Here is a 12,173-nt window from a genome sequence, read left to right as displayed (position 1 = left end):
AACTTGCAAAATTATATTTCAACCCAATCCAAATAGGGGGTCAACTTTTTCATGTGGAGCCCTTCCCTATGACATGTGCACGTGGGGAAGGAAGGCACCTTGAAAAATGCATGAGAGGAACTTCCTCTCATAAATATTCCAAGGTGATCCTAGGAATGGATCCCAAGGTTAATTCTAAAGTGGATACAACCTTTTTAAAAATATAAAGCATAATTATAATTTTTATGAAATTTGAAAAGTTGCTTTTTTGACTTGGAAAAAGATATTTTTGAGAGGAGAGCTTGACCTCATCGCAGTCCTCCATATCCTTCATTTAATCCTAGCCACACATCTCCATCTAACCCTAATCTAACACTATATAATGGTGCCAAAAAGGTGATAGGGGTCATAATCCCCCTCATTTTCAAAAATCCAATTTTTTATCTCCCCTTGCTCTCTCTCTCCCCTCCACCGATTTTCCCTCTTTTAAGGTTTTTTTTGAAGCTTGGTTTGGTTCGCTATCACTTACCTCCAGTGTAGTGTGAGGCAATTATAGGGACTTCACTTTACACGACTTTAAGTAAGAGGTTTTGTAGTTCTTTCGCTTATTCTAGTGTTTTCATGAGATGTGATCTTCAAAAAAGGTAAGTAAATCCATAACTATGTTGTTGTATATGTTATTTCTTTCATCCACCATATATACATATATTTATTATGTATTACATGTCATATAAATATAAATATGCAAAAAAAAAATCTATGTACTCATTTATAAAAGCTTTCATTAGTCTTTTTGTAAACTAGATGCATTTTCAACGGTTGATATTGTTTTTAATACATGTCTCATGGTTAGTTTACATGTAGATGCATTATCAATGGTTAATCTTTATTTTTAATACAGGTCTTATGGTTAGTTTACATGTAGATGCATTTTCAATAGTTGATCTTTATTTTTAATACATGTCTTATGGTTAGTTTACATGTAGATGCATTTTTAACAGTTGAAATTTATTTTTAATACATGTCTTATGGTTAGTTTTCATGTAGATGCATTTTTAATGATTGAAATTCATTTTTAATACATGTCTTATGGTTAGTTTACATGTAGACACATTTTCAACAGTTGATCTTCGTTTTAATACGTCTTATAGTTAGTTTACATCTAGATGCATTTTTAATGGTTGAAATTCATTTTTAATAACGCCATATGGTTAGTTTACATGTAGATGCATTTTTAATGATTGATCTTTATTTTTACTATATGTTATGGTTAGTTTACATGCAAATGCATTTTTAATGGTTGAAATTCATTTTTAATACATGTTTGATGGTTAGTTTACATGTAGATGCATTTTTAATGGTTGATATTTATTTTCAATATATTTCTTATGGTTAGTTTTTATGTGGATGCATTTTTAACAGTAAATTTATATTTTTAATACTTGATTTTGGTTAGGATTCATGTAGATACAATTTTTAATGGTGGTTTCCCATTTTTTAAGCATGATCTAGGATTAATTTTTCTATAGAAACATTTTATAGTTAGTCTCTATTTTATTTTAATGATTAGATTTTTATCTTGGTATTAACCATTAATAGTTATTTAGATTTATGCATAGATGGTCACTTTTCTATGTAGTTACATGTTGATACGTGTTAATCTTCATGTACACACATAGAAGAACTTTATAAATATATATAAATATATATAAATAAATATATATAAATAAATAAATATATATATATATATATATATATGTGTGTGTGTGTGTGTGTGTGTGTGTGTGTGACAAAAAAAGAAATATATAGCATATGTGCATATGTAATACACATATACGTCGGACTTCAGGATGAACCAAGGGTGGGTTCCAAATCTGAAACCACATGATGGTTCTAAGGTCCGGTTCATAAGGGACAATTTGGCTTAAAAAAAACAGAAAAATATATATATTTTTTGGTTGGTGGCCAGTTCAAATCAGACCTGAACCAGTTAGTTCTGACTAAACCTTAGCTAGGACTTGTTTAGATAGGATCTGAACTTGAACATTTCAAACCAGATCTGAACGCAGGCGAGTCCAGATCTGATCTGATCCAATTTGCATAATAGAAAGCATGTCGTGAATATGCCCGAATTATACGGTTTTCAAGAATATATATTGTCTGGTATACAGTTTGAAAACTATGTACATGTTGTTTAAAAAAGAAAATGATATGGTATGTAGAATATAGAATATATATATACATGTATATAGGTATACACATATATATGTATACATAGTGTGAAGTGTGCATATACCCTGAGGTAGGTACACAGTAAATTTTATATATATATATATATATATATATATATATATATATATATATATATATATATTCACATAGTTCGAACTCACGCAATTTTTTATGCGGTTGAGTTGCTTCGCGATATATATACATGCATAGTTGAAAATTCCAAAAGAATACTCTTGTATACAATCTTTAAGAGTATGTGCATGTATATGTATCGGTTATGGATAGCATATACATATGTATGATATAAGTGCATGACAAAGTATGCAATAAAATGATGCATGATGTAAATGCATGACTATGCAATGAAATGATGTATGATATAAATGCTTGACTAGGTATGCAATAAAATGATGAATGACATAAATGCATGACTAAGTATGCAATAAAATATTGTATGACCCAAAGACATAAATGAATTAGGCAATGAAATGATGCATGACCTGCACATGAAGCATGATAGGTATGTGGTTCTATGTATGTTCGATCCACGCTTGCACTATTATTGCCTATATTGAGCGTATGGTTCAAGGAACCTTCGTAGTGTCAATCGACACACATGTGGATTTTTCTATAATTGCATTTAACACTGTTGTGCATGTGAACCATGCCATTAATTTATTAGTTGGTGCATGAGAATGAGTCTGTTAAGAACCCACGAGGTGCACAAGCACGTACCATACTACATTCATATGTCTACACCTTGACTTGTTGCAATCACTTTCATCGATGAATTGCTCATATAGGCTAAAGGCGCTAGAGCAACGTGAATGAGTTTGGCTACAACACATTATCTTGTTATAACTATTGCCCTAAGAGGGTACTGGGGCTACTCTGTTTACCTCATGGATGGAGGTACATATAATTGTTAAACATATGAATTAAGAAAAAACCCTGTAACCCATTCACACTGATGGTCTACCTTGGAGAGGGTAGATGATACATTCTCGAGTGACACCAATACATGTAGATTCACCTACATGTCTTACTGAATGTTTATGAGTGCAATGACGTCTCTTTTGGTCTTTAGTCACTTAGAACTAGGAAGGCCGAGGTTGTCTATGTGTCGTAGGTGACATACCCTTACTACTGTAGATAGTTTTGGATTGTAATCCTTATTGAACGTCTAGCCTTTGTGAAAAGTCTCTCGACCATGAGTCATCTGCTTTTGATGTTCAATCTATTAGGTACTTTAGCAAAAATAATTCATGTAGCATAATAAACACCCATTGTGATCTCATCAAATAGGATAATATCACGTCGGTACCTGAGGATGTTAATTAAGAGAAACACGATATGCATTATTCTGAAAATGTTACTTAAGCTTTAGTGTTGAAATATATATTTGCTATCTGTATTGACATTGAGATACATGTTTACTCTTATTTCAGTTATATCATGATATGTTAAATTGTTGATCTATAATATCATGACTATGATGATTGTTTTTGCATGTGCAATATTATTGATTATGGCGTAAACTTACTTGCTCAAAAGTCTAACCTCATTTCATGGAGATACAAGTGATGAATGAATGATGGTGCAATGACGCGATTAGGTGGTGAGGCTAGGACCATATTTCTATCTTTTTTCCCATCCTAGGATTTTTAAATCTCAATTAGATTAGATGTTTTTGTGACTCACATGTATGGGCAAGGTCCAATGATTTTTTATACATTTTAATTTATGTTGGAATGTTATTGCATTTTATTTCAATTCTTGTGGTATCATATTCTTGATGGAATCTCTTAGTGTACGAACTTGGATCTAAGTCCAAATCAGAGTTAGACCCAATCCAGTTTAGAGTTATTAGTTTCTATAACCCGCCCAGGGTTATTTGATTCCAAAACCAAAAGCTATTTCTATTGTGTATCGATCCTCTCATTCGAGTTGGATTATATTTCAAAAAAAAAATTGGTTGCAAAATTTCCACTTATTTCAAATTAGAAATTCTGGAGTGTTACATTAGTATTGAATGTGTGAACCAAATAAAAAGTTTCATATCTTCTATGTTTTGTATTAAAGATTTAGGCATTGCAAATGTTTTTTTAGGAATCAAAATTATGAGAAATAACAATGGCATTGCATGAAATTAGTTTTTAATGATGATGCAAGTGTTCAACAATTGAAATATGCTAGTATGATAGGTAGACTTATGTAAGCAATGAATTAAACAAGACTTGATATGACTTATATAATGAGTAAGGTGTGTAGATATACTAATAATCATAAACGTCAACATTGAAATGTTATGCACATGATTTTTAGACATTTTATGCACACATTAGACTATATGGTCCACTATACTAAGTTTTCTGCAATAATTATAAGGTTTAGTGATGCAAGTTAGAACATTCAATTTAAATATTCAAAATCAACTAATGGTTGACTTTTCACTCTTGGTGGTGGAGCAGTTACATGGGGTCTAAGAAATAGACTTGTATAACTCACTTTATAATGAAATATGAGTTTATTGCTTTGACATTTGCTTTGCTTGTAGAGAAGCCGAGTGACTTAAAAATATGCTAGTAGACAACCTAATAAGTGAGAAGCTAATACCTACTATTTCAATATTTTTGTAATAACTAATCAACTATATGTAAAGCGTGTAATATGATATAGAATGGAAAGTCTAGACACATTAGTCTAAGACACAATTTTATCAGACAAATGATTGATGGCAGTGTTAGATATTTGGAGTTTGTTAGGACATGTCAAAATTTGCAAACCCATTAATGAAAAACCTTTTGAAAAATGTCATGATCAAAACATCAAGAAGAATAAAAATTAAACAAATTAAGTCATCGTCAAAGGATACCCAACCTAGAGTGCTGGAGATCTTACATGCCTAGGTTCAATAGGAAACAAATTGATGAATAACAAGTACTAAACATATTTATGTGAATTCATTCTTGATGCATGCTCATGAGCTATAAAAAATATGAGTAATGAGCTAATACCTCTTAATGAGTTTGTAGGCCTTAAGACTAGAGTGTGCATTACAGGACACACACAAAAACTTACCTATCTGAGTGCAAAAGTGTAAGCCACTTCTTATGAGAGTTGACATTTCTTTAGAGCACTTATGAATCTAGGTAGGCACAAGACTTTAAATGTGCCAACGCGAAATCCACATATAGAACTCTGAGAACTTATGTTTAGTAGAAAATTTGATTAACAATATAATGAGCTAAGTTCAAGGTAAGTCCACTTAACACCTTGGTTAATTTAGATTTTTTTTTACTAAGTGAGGCTTCAAGTTCAGAAGACACTTTCACTAATGCATAGGTTTTTTTAGAGAAGCCAAATAGAAATTTAAAAATAGTGGGGGATTGTCGTAAAAGTTTTAAAATAAAAAGTTTTCTATGATGAGGAGGTGCATAATCATATTTTCTTAATATAGTTTTTGCTTTATTTAGTTCTTTATTAAATTATTTTAAAAACTGTGTAGTCACATATCTAAGAGTGAGAGAAAGTTTTGGGGGTTTAAATAAAGACTTTCTATTTACTTATACTTTGAAAAACCCTTGAGTCATAGGGTGGCTTGCAGACGTTGCTGCATAATGTATTAATCACGTACATGCACACGTGTGCGTAAAGGTGTTTGAGTGTAAGGTCCCATGAGGCGCAATGTGACCCTTTGATGATGCACTTCGCACATTCGTAGTGGTGCAAGGCACATTTTGAGGTGTTTAGATCTGTTTTGATTGATTCAAACCCACCTTTGACTAATTTGACTAAGCCAACCTTGACTGCTTTGACTTTTGGTTTCTACTCATTCATTGGCCCGTTTTAGAGTATTTAAAGGTATTTATGAGCCTTTATGACTGTGGGTTGGTTTTGGAGGTCCATTGGTCAAAAGTGAGTGATCATTCAGAATCATTTTTGTATAAAATTTTAAAACATTGGATTTATAACCATTTAAACTCATTTATCACCCAAAATTGTTTTGCCTTACTAAGTCTATAAAAGCTCTTCATTCTCGCCTTGCTCATCAGATTTTTTTATTCTCAAATTTTTCTTATTTTTTCTCTCATTTGGCTTGCAAGTTAGCAAGTACTTCAAATGCATTATTAAGAAAAGCACCTGTTGAACACAATATTAAAAAGATTTGACAGCTTTTTATAAAAAGCTGATAAAATTGAGCATCTTTTTGTAATTACCAAAATGGCATGACTGTGAGAGCATGGGAACGAGAACATTCCTAGTTATTGTTGAGACTTGAGAGTTGAGACACTTGGGAACAGCACAAGATATCAACCTCAATTGCCTGGTCAATGACATCATGTAGACGGGGACACCAAGCCATCTATCTTGTCACTAGAAAAAAAAAGGCAATTCATGCGCCCCCACCTTCTCCAACCAAACAAATTGATGGACCTCTCTTTTTCTTTTTACCATAGTGGTGCCAAGTTTTTTTGTGCAAATGCTGGTGGGGGCCTTACTGTCCGGCATGTTATCTCATCGTGTACATTCATAGAGAAAAAATATCCTCCAAGGAAAGAAAGCAAAAGAAGATTTAAATATTCAATACATGGTGAGAGGAATTATTAGCAAGGCTCTTGTGCTAATTAACCAACGGGTGGGGACAGGTTTTTGCAACCTGCAGATAATGGCCTCTCCTACACCATTATTCACAACGTGGTTTTTTAGTTGTTACTATTTTTATTCTTTGTGAAACTATATATTACTGTTATCCACGTGAGTTTTTAAATTAAAGTTTCCATTTGTTTTATGCAATTTTGATAGGAAAATGCTGAACTGGCAATCCTTTCCCAGCGTGAATGAAACAGTGAAGAAGTGTTATTCTAACACAAGTGAACTCTAATTTATTTATTTTTTACTACCTACCGATTTTTATGTGTAAGTCTTTTTATATATACGTTTCCTCTATGAAAACTTTCACATGAAAAGCTGAGCTGATAGGACTTTTTTCAGAAATTCATACCCATTCCAAAGCACAGTCTTTCGTTTAACATGAGAATGATAAATGCAGAAAACCCATGGTGCACATCCTTTGCCACAAGGTTAAAGCTGCATTTAGTCTCGGGTGAGCAAAAGAGAGCAATGGTTTTACCCCCAATGAATACTGCAAACAAGGCATGAGTCAACCAGCTCTACTTCAAAGAACAGAAAATAGATAGTTTTTTCTTCGGCTATTAGAAAGATATGTACATTAAGCTTGTGTGAGACATGGTTGGAAAACTCATCAGTTTGAAGTCGGACGACTCGATGACTCGGTTTGAATGGGAGAAAACCGAGTTATGGTTTGCGTTTCATTCATTTTCAACCCAGACTGGGACGAAACTCGATTTGAATCGGGCCCACTCGACCGAGTCAGGTTCCATTTAATTTTTTGGTATTCGTACCGCCTGGTGGACAATATGAAAACAGCAGAATTCACATATTTTCAGGGAGGTCTCTGCAACTCTCTGGCCGTTAGCCATTTGGTTTTTGGAAATACGGAGCCCGAGTTAAACGAGCCAAATTCACTTATTTACAAAAAAAATATCATTGTTTTAGAGCTAGAAGAAATAAGACAATAAAAGAAATGCATCACTTCAAAAGCTCAAAGTGATAAAAAGATTTTTTTATACACTACAAGAAAAAGGGTTTTTACTGGCGCACTCCAAATTACACAGTTCAATAATATATGCTATATGATTAAAATATATCTAAAATATGCTTTTTACTACTTAATGGGTCCATACAAGTCGAGCATTATTATTCATATTCAGGTTGCTGAGCCTATTTTACTATTTAAACGAGCTCTTTACGAGCCAACCATAAGCTGAGCCACGAGCTGCTCGGCTTGATTTCCAGCCCTACTTGTCATAGTTTAAAGTGCAATTGTACTTGATAATAATTTCTTGTATGAAAGTCAAACGTTATCTCTTCACAAGTCTTATATTGCACTTCACTGAAGAACTATATTTAATCATGCAATTAATTTAATTAAGAAAGTTTATGTGGAGGTGCTACAAATGTTATGATAGGATTGCCCATATTGGGGATCATGGTTCAAATCCATTGGATCACTTTGTAGACCCATAGAACATTATTTCAGTTGTCATCTTTTTTCAAAGGAAGAAGATAGGTACCGAAATCTGTTGGTATGCAGCGAATGGAAACAATATGAAAAGTTATGAGCTGGAGAAGTTGGCCTCTAGTTAGATGTTAAGTTCCATTTTGTCTCTACACATGAACTGACAGAAAAAAAAAGATTGGATGGACCAACAACACAAAAATATGAGCATAATCATAAACACCAGTTCCATTTAAAAAATATCACAATTTTATCTCAATATTTTCAAAAGAAATAATCCTAAACAAATCACAAATCATGATATTTTCAAAATAGGCAATATTTTAATAATATCTTTCAGAATAGGCAATATTTTAATAATATCATGATCTTGTCATGACATCATGGTGATACTAAGTGATGCAATTTTGAAAACAATAATTTCAAACCAAGAATTACCGCACATCAAATAATATTTTTTAAACCAGTTCTTGCACTCGTATTACACCATCTAAAAAAAAAAGAAAATTACACCATCTTTGAATTACAATGCAAATAAGAAAATACAAAAGCAAAAGTTATTCCTAATCTAAACTCGGGACCACACTCATGCAAAGCCAAGAAACCTCAATTGATATCCACCTTAGCTTGCCCTCCTCCTTGTCCAGTAGCACACTGTAGAGGAACTACTTGTCGAAGCAAAACTATACTACATCTATACTATCAATTCACATTATAACTAAACAACAAAATAAGAGTTAATCAACTAAATTATTCTAATCTAAACTAGAAATAATAGAAAATACAACAATTAACAAAAATAATAAATTATCTAAGTTATCACTAAAATAACTAAGCAATAAAAAAAACACTTAGAGAAACTATACTATAATTAATCTAATCTAACTTGATCAACTGAACTCCTTTGGTTTTCTGACAAAAACCAAATCATAAACTCTGTTAAAAGCACTTAAATAAACTAGAAAAAATGCAGCAATATCAAGGCATAAATGAGAATGAATGAAAATTACTTGACTACCCTAAACTATGCAAACTAGCTAAAAATGGCTAAGACAGGGACTGTTTGGTTTAGACAGACTATGGGCAAGGTCAAAACATAATAGATTGACACCAAACTCGGCTAAGAACTGACTTAAACCTTAAACTTACATTCCCAACTTACCTCTGAACTAAATTCTGTCAAAAACTAAGTCAAACAATATTAGAAAAGACGAAAATACTCATACTAATATGAAATAAGGGCTGTAGTTTGACAAAAAAACAGTTTTTGAAAACAAGATGTAGACACAGTCAAATCAACTCCAATTTAAATGAAACTTTTCAGAATTTAAGTCAACATCTTAAAAAAGCTAACGAAACTTACTTTGTGTCAAAACTTAGCAGAAAACCACACAAAATGATGACCCAAAGTCTGATAAATTTCTGCCATTTTTTTGCAACTAACACCAATTAACTATAATTTAATTATAATTAAAAACTAATTAAACACAACTGAATTAAACTAAATTACTGACAAAAACAGATGCTTAACTACTAATAATATATTCTAACACAAAATAATTAAAGAAAAGCAATTATCCTACTAAAATCAAGTAAAACTAAGCTAACTACACTATAATTAAGCAAACTAAGTTGACTACAATTGAAAAGTATCAACTAAACTTCTTAAAGCAATTACAACTAACTACTTAAGCAATTAAGAAAAGCAAGGAAATAAAACAATGAAAATAAAAGAAATAAAGCAGACTATCTAAACTAACACTAAGGCACTTAAATTAACTCTCACTTACTTACCCAATTTAACTATGAATTAACTATGCAACATTAACTAGATTGAAACTAACTAGACTAAATGATAATTAAAAATAACTAAACTTAAACTAATGCTAGACAAGAATCAAACTATGATAACTTGGTGTCAGCCAAATAAACTAACATACTAAACTAAATCTAACAATTAGAGCAATAAACTAACTACTAATTATCTTAATTAACTATATTAACTAATGTATAAACTAACCACTCTATAGGACAACTAACTAACTTTCTTAAATTCTAACTTAAGTAAAAAGGAAAGGTAAATAACTTACTATTTAAATAATGGTAATTATCTATATAACCAAACACATGAAGGACGGCAATTAGGAAGGATACTTTCCTAAAACTAAACTTGAAAACTAAGCATAAAGGAAAATTTCAGCAACTTACCAACTAATAAAAAGGAAACTATCCTACTCTAATAAGAATTTTAATTAAACAAGAAATATTTAATTAAACTAATCCACTATAAAAAGAACTCTTAATTACCCTAATAAAATTAAACTAAGACAAGAAACAATTTTAACTATAAAAAAGTCTAAAACATGATTTTTGCAAAAACTCAATTTTTAACTATGCAAACACAATTTTTTGTAGAAAAAAGAAAAGAAGAAAAATGACCTATAAAACTGACTTAATAAATCAGAAAAAAATATAGACACGACTCTCTTGAATTTTAAGAAAACATAGGAACATAAATTATTGGAAAATTTGAAGTATTCTGTCTTGGAAAAAACGGGGATCAGAGTTGGGTCAGATCTTGATTCTGCAGAAACTGGTTCTGCAAAAATAAAGATAGAACCCTGATAAAATAATGATATCTCTCGAGTGGCTGATCCAATTGATCCCAATTTTGGATTGTAGATTATAGACATATATATCAGGCTACTCTTTAAATTTCAGCCCAAAATGACTTCGGGATTGGCATGGAGAAACAAAACAATTTACAGTTCTGTTTCAGGCCTGTCGCCTGACAGGTTCTGGATAGATCCGATTCTTGAATCCACCACCGATAATCTGGCCAAAGAAATAACTCAAAACATATTTTTACTACAAATTAGACATATTGAACTGCTAGAAAAAATAAAACAAAATTAATCACTACAGAAAGAAGGCCAAAACTATTTTTGAAAATAGTGCAGCAATCGAATTATACAGAAATTTAATTATGCAAAAATCTAAACACTCTATTATAAAAGAAAGAAATGGATTTTCGTTTTCTAAAAACACCTAAACAAGATAAAAATATGATAAAATAAGATCTAATCCTATATATCTAAACTATGATGTAATAAAATAAATAAATATGCAGAATACATAAATATGCATAACTCTAATTAGACTCTATCTTAACTACAAGCAATGGGTAAGAAGGCGCACCTCAAGGGCTGCCCAATGTGTTTGGGGAAGAAAAGAGTGATCCATCGGTTTGAAAATCATGCCACACGTCTTTTAGATCCGCTTCTATGCATGTTACCTTGCTAGATCTGAGGCTGGACCCGAATCGACGAGGAGGGAGATCAATGGAGAAGCATAGAGGGTCGGCGGTTGCAAAGAAAAAAGATTCTCGATCGCCGGCTATGAAAGTAGATGGTGTTCCCATGCCAAATCTAAACAAGAAGCTCCAGCCACTTCGATCTGCACTAAAAACACATCAAAGCAAACAAAACTATAGAGAAAATACAAAGAAAAACTAGAAGAAAAAAAAGAAAAGAGAAGAAGAAGAAGAAAGGGAAAAGAGAAAGAGAATGGCAATGGAGAGGAAGAAGGGACGGTTTTGGAGAAGGAGAAGAAGAAGAAAGGGAGAGAGGCATGTTTCCTCAGAACAGAATGATTTTGCAAATGACTAAAATTAGGTTTTATATTACATATTTTATAAAAATTCTAAAACATGCCTAGGTTAGAAACTATTTCAAAAAAATACCTAAATTCTAGAAATTAGCAACTTACCTCTAGGCGCCACTTTTAGAGGGTTTTTTTCTGAAATTTCTCACTTTTGGATTCAAGATTGGATTGACTTTGGGTTTGGTCCAAGATGGAG

This window comes from Nuphar pumila, chromosome 3 (genome assembly GCF_984573655.1).
Source record: "Nuphar pumila chromosome 3, dmNupPumi1.hap1.1, whole genome shotgun sequence".
NCBI classification, from domain to species: Eukaryota; Viridiplantae; Streptophyta; class Magnoliopsida; order Nymphaeales; family Nymphaeaceae; genus Nuphar; species Nuphar pumila.
This window is presented reverse-complemented; position numbering follows the sequence as displayed.